The sequence below is a fragment of the Daucus carota genome, chromosome 9 (assembly GCF_001625215.2).
Source record: "Daucus carota subsp. sativus chromosome 9, DH1 v3.0, whole genome shotgun sequence".
Lineage (NCBI taxonomy): Eukaryota > Viridiplantae > Streptophyta > Magnoliopsida > Apiales > Apiaceae > Daucus > Daucus carota.
The window spans coordinates 21700724-21706236 of record NC_030389.2 but is presented as its reverse complement, the minus strand read 5'-3'; the positions used below and the strand labels follow the sequence as shown (position 1 = coordinate 21706236).

The 5513-nt window shown below is 38.7% G+C and overlaps 1 long non-coding RNA gene across 1 annotated transcript; it reads left to right on the top strand.

Moving 5' to 3' along the window:
• The first annotated feature begins 581 nt into the window (after positions 1 to 581).
• On the top strand, positions 582 to 3694 carry LOC135149371 (uncharacterized). The gene is made up of 3 exons (XR_010287816.1): positions 582 to 718; positions 1983 to 2054; positions 3360 to 3694. It is a non-coding gene; the product is annotated as an uncharacterized LOC135149371 (long non-coding RNA).
• Positions 3695 to 5513: the final 1819 nt, after the last annotated feature.

The window sequence follows — 5513 nt, the reverse complement described above, 5'->3', positions numbered from 1 at the left end:
GACATATGAGGAAGTACATATCATAGATTCAAAGTTTCAGGAGCTAAGGAATCAAAAAGTGATATGGCGAAATCAAGTTGTAGAAGATTCAACATGGGAATCAGAAGATGAAATGATGAAGAACTATCAAGAATTGTTCAGCACAATCGTGATTCCGAGGTCGGAATCCTTTAAGGGGGAGAGACTGTAACGACCACGAAATTCAAGTACGGATGATTATCATTTTATAACTTATTAAGTTATGCAAACTATTTTTATTTTTTTTCTCTATTTATTGGTATATGTAGTTATTTCGAAAGTTGTGCGAGACCTTATTATTTATTATAGCCAGGCACGGGTAATGATTAAAAAAAAAATTGAGCGTATAAAGATATATTTAGAATTATTGAGAATCCCAATATTAATATCAATTAGCATAATGATTACTATAGCAAAAAAAAATACGAAATAGAAATTTCAGTTAATTCTATTTTATTATTATTATTATTATTTTCTATTTATTTACAAGGACCAAGATAATAAACACTCACAAGTTATATGTCCTTGTTAGCAAATTATACTCTATAAAAAGTCAAAGAAAAACTAGTTTGCAACAGAAAAGAATTGATAACTCAAGTTAGGAGAGAAATAGGAGAGAGAAGCTTTTAGAAGAGGAGAAAAACAAGGAAATTGGCAGGGGAAGATTGCTATGAAAGGCAGTTAACAAAGAAATACTAAGGTAATAAACTCATAGCCTAAATTTAGTAATATGTAATTTAATAGATTTAGAAGTATTAAATTCTTGAACACAATCCTAGAGCCACATTAAATTGCATTTATTTTCTTATGCAATTAAGTATCAGCTGCACAATTCTTTTGTTTTGAGGCTTGTATTATTGATTGATTTCAATTAAAAGAAAGTGTATTATCTTTTCCCCAAATTATTCAAAATTAGGGTTTATAACAATTGGGCGTTTTTGATTTAAGCTTGATTTGGTTGAGGTATGGGTATGAATGGACAGAGGGAGAGAAGACGAGGAGAATAAGGGTAGCGGGGAGTGCCGAGCACCGCCAGAACGACGGCAACACCGTCGTCCGATTCCGGCGACGTGAGCGGAGCACGGAAAGGGATAAAGAGACGGGGATCGAAGGGGGAAATGGGGGAGATCGACTGGGCTTGTTGAGGGGAGTATTTTCATAGAAAAACCGGAGCGAATGAAGATGGTCGGAGTGAGAGAGAGGGAGGGGGAGAGAGAGAGAGAGAGAGAGAGAGAGAGAGAGAGAGAGGGAGGGGTTGTGCGGTGGTGAAACCGCCGGGGAAATTCCGGCCGGCGGTGGGTGAGGGTGGAGAAGGTAGAGATGAGGGAGATGAAGGAGGGGCAGTTTGGTAAATTGCTTGTAAATAAGTTCTGATAATTAGTCTGCTGGGAAAGAATTTGTTGTCGGATTGTAAAACGGATTACATATTTGGATTCCTTGCGAAAAAATAGATGAAATAGGCTTTTGAATCGTTGAAAACGGATTAGAAATTAATGAGATATTAGTGGTCAAAGTTTCACCATGGATGTTGACTTCGAGGAGAGAGAAAATTAGATGGGTGTGTTGGAGAAGATGATGACGTGGCGGTTTCTGATTGGTTAGAATGTTGTAAATTAGTATTTAATTAATTTGAGTGTTAAAATGATGAAATTAGTAAAAGTGTAAAACATGAAAATTTAAGTAAATGAATTTTCGGATTTAACGGTAGAGTCAAATTTTGGGTTCGAAGAATATTAAATAATATTATATTTTGGGTGATTTATAAATAATTAATGAAATTGGTGGATATGGATAATAATTAGTTAAGTGGGCAATTTAGAGGAAGTGAGAAATTGAGATGACAAGAATGGAACAAAATTAGAGATATTTGTGAGGATTATTGTTGCGAATAAATAAATTTATAATACATTGTCCGAGATTATTTTAAGTGAAGATTACTAAATTTACTACTCTGTGTGATATAGAATATTTACCATCTGGAAATGCGAGCTCAATTTGAGACAAGAATATTTTATATAAATATCAAAGGACGCCAGGCAAGTTCACTTGATCACTTCCTTGATGTGCCAAAAGTGTGCTTTTATTCTGTCCAATGTGCTTATATTTTGTATGAAATGTTTGATACTCTGATAATTCGAAACAATTGTTCACTTTAGAATATTAGAACGAGTAGATCGCATGAAGATTTCTATTCTATATTAAACTTCTGCAAAGACAACTTTTCTTAACAACTAGAGTCTACCCATCATTCGGGTCGACTTATGATTTTCTCAAGTCCTTAAATATTATTTGTCTCAGACTAACTCCACTTGAAAATTCATTCCTATTCTTGAATTATTGTTTTGGCTTTGTACCAATGATCATTCATTGTATATTATTTTATTTTATTTTGTTATCGAGCCCCTTTCTATTGAGTTCATTCTTTCTTAAAATATTATTTTATTTCAGAACATCTTCATTTGAGAATTTCATTCATATTCTTGAGCTGTTATGAGAATTATTGATTTAAGGTTGCTCTAAATTAAATCAAGGATCATTTACTAACCGATATAGCTGAATTTCGAGCCCTATTCTCGATTCTGTCTTATTACCGATATTATACTCTTTTTACATGTCCTCTCTTGAAGATGATTATTCACATTAGACATGTTCAATTATTCAGATTTCGGTTTAATATCTCTAATTCGATTCGTATTCCGACTCAGATTGTTTAACTTCTTTCCAATCTGAGAAATTTTGGTTCGATGTTGTAAAGGTGCAATTGTTCGCATCTGAGAAAAGAATGAAGAGTTTATAGAGACGAAAAGAGTTTTGTTGTACTCTGGGAAAGATTCTGAAATACTGGTCAACACGAATGATTTGCATTCGTGGTAGAAAAGAGAATGAATAGTGTCCCTTTGTGGGAAGATTTTAAGGGTTGAAAATGATAACCCTTGTGCTAGCAAAGTGTGGATGTGGAGTGGCGCCTTTCGACAGTCGCGATCAGGCTGCGAGGGCGACACAGGGTGGTACTCGCTCAATGGCGGTGATCGAGCCTTGTGTGGGACCACTAGGATGGAGACCAGTAATTGATGTTTTATTCTTTCTTAAATCCTATGTGTGTTAATTGCAGCACTTCCTTTGAAACTGCATGATTGATAAATCTGGGTAAATCCTTTTGTGATTTATCTTGTGATGCTTCATATGTTGATAGTGGACAGGCTAAGCATTTAATTGCTCATACTTGCAACTCTATATTTGTAATTCCTTTGTGATTTATCTTGTGATGCTTCATACGTTGATAGTGGACTTGCTGAGCATTCAATTGCTCATACTTGCAACTCTTTATTTCCTTTAAACAGTAAAGACAGAAAATGGCACATGAGAAAAATAATCCAGAGGCACATAACAGCAAAGTCAAGGGCAAGGCGTGATGTTGTGGCACACGAAGGATGCGAAGACTAGTTCCCGTAGCGAGGATGTTTACAATAATAATAGCAGTAGTTTTTACTTTTGCACTTATCATTGTAATTTTATGAAAAACTGAGTGGAAGTGTAAGATCGGCCCCGGATTGGTGGGGCGAGTTATGTAACGTTAGACATGTATGCTAAGATAGTGTGACGGCCTAGATTCGGGATATACGGATCTGGGGGCGTTACAAAATGTACCTATATCAATCATAGTGCGTTGGTGCTTTATAGCCTGAGATCGGGCTTGAAGATCCACCACAGGCTCAGCTTCGCGCACCCCACGAGCGCACACAGGCGCAGGCACCACACGCGCACCAACAGGCGCATCCTCGCGCACATCGCGCGCACAATCAAGCACAGGCGCACCACGCGCATTCACCGGAGATACATCGCGCACACCCTGAGTGACTTGAGCAACAGAGTCAGAAGAGCTCGCAGCTTCATCAAACTCACCCAAAAGCACAGCAGCTGGCATTTGAGCAACCAAATCAAATGAGGAGTGGTCTTGAACATCATCAACAGCAACAGGGGCCATAACTGGAACATTTTCATCACTGGAAGCAAGGGAACGATGTTTAAAGGTGGAGAGACAACCGGAGGTGGGTCAGGAGCCACTAACGGCGACGGAGATCCGCCGTCCATGAAGCCAAAGTAACAGATCGGGAAAAAGAGCAAGGTGGGGTTGTAGAACAGGTGATGGGGAGCAAGATGAGGTAGGAGGTGAGGACAGACGCGCGCCGGCCGGGCGCCGGACGGCTACCTAGGGGCGCTAAAACTGTTTAAGTGTATAGGCGGGAAAAGAAAAGCTAGAGAGAAGGAGGAGCTTCTCTCTCTAGAAAGAAAAGGGCAACTACGAGGTTGTACCTCTTTAATTACAAATAGGCTAAACATGTGCCTTTAACAAATCCGAATGAGCATCCAAAGTTACGCCTACTTCGAAGAATTACAAAAGTAAAAACTATGAAATTCGATCCTCGATCCTCTCCGTAGCCGTTACGTGCTCTCTCTACTTAATTCGCCCTTTTTCTTCCTTGAATAATTTATATTTAAGTGCCCTAGGTTGACCTGGTTAGCATCTAATCCAAACGGGCCTAAAAACGAACTTTTCCACCATCGGGGTAGCCCGGGCGCGCTACTAGGGCTCCCCCAGGGCGTGGGCGCGCTCCCAGGGCTCCCCCAGGGCGCGGGCGCGCTACATGGGCAGACCCCGGGCGCTCCAAGGCGCTAGTGATTTTCTTTCTTTTCGCTTCATTTCTCGACTTCCAATCCACCGTATAAGCCTGAAAAAGTCCATCCTCCCTCCATCTAGGTTCTCTACACACATCAACACAAACACATCAAAAATACCACATACTTGAGGCCACATCATCAATTTAAGTCAAAACGAAGGCATTCCAAGTGGATATAAAATCCACTTATCAAGAAGTCAAAAAGATGCAAGTGTAAATTTCATTTACACAGACGTTGACAACCTGAATTATTATAGTTCAGATTATCAAATATCCTTAAACAATGTCATGAAAGTGGAAGAACCATGCAACTACAAAGAAGCTGTTTTGAAGACAGAATGGATAGATGCCATGGAAGAAGAATTTGTAGCTATCAGAAAAAATGAAACTTGGAAAATAGCAGACCTCCCTGAAGGTCAAAAAGCAATCGACAGTAAATGGGTGTATAAAATTAAATTCAAACCAGATGGAAGTATTGAAAGATTAAAGGCAAGGCTGGCTGTTCGAGGAGACAAACAAATTCTCGACAAGGACTACAAATCAACTTTTTCACCAGTGGCAAAATTTGCTTCGGTCAGAATTCTCATTGCTTTAGCTACCAAAAGAAATTGGAATCTGCATCAAGTAGATATAAATAATGCTTTTCTGCATGGTACTTTGGAAGAAGATGTGTATATTAAAGTTCCTGAGGGATTTAAGGGTGTACCAGCAGGAAAGGTATTGAAATTAAAGAAAGGTTTGTATGGTGTTCGACAATCATCAAGGTTGTGGAATGTAGAATTAAAAGGATTGTTACTTGAACATAATTTTAGACTG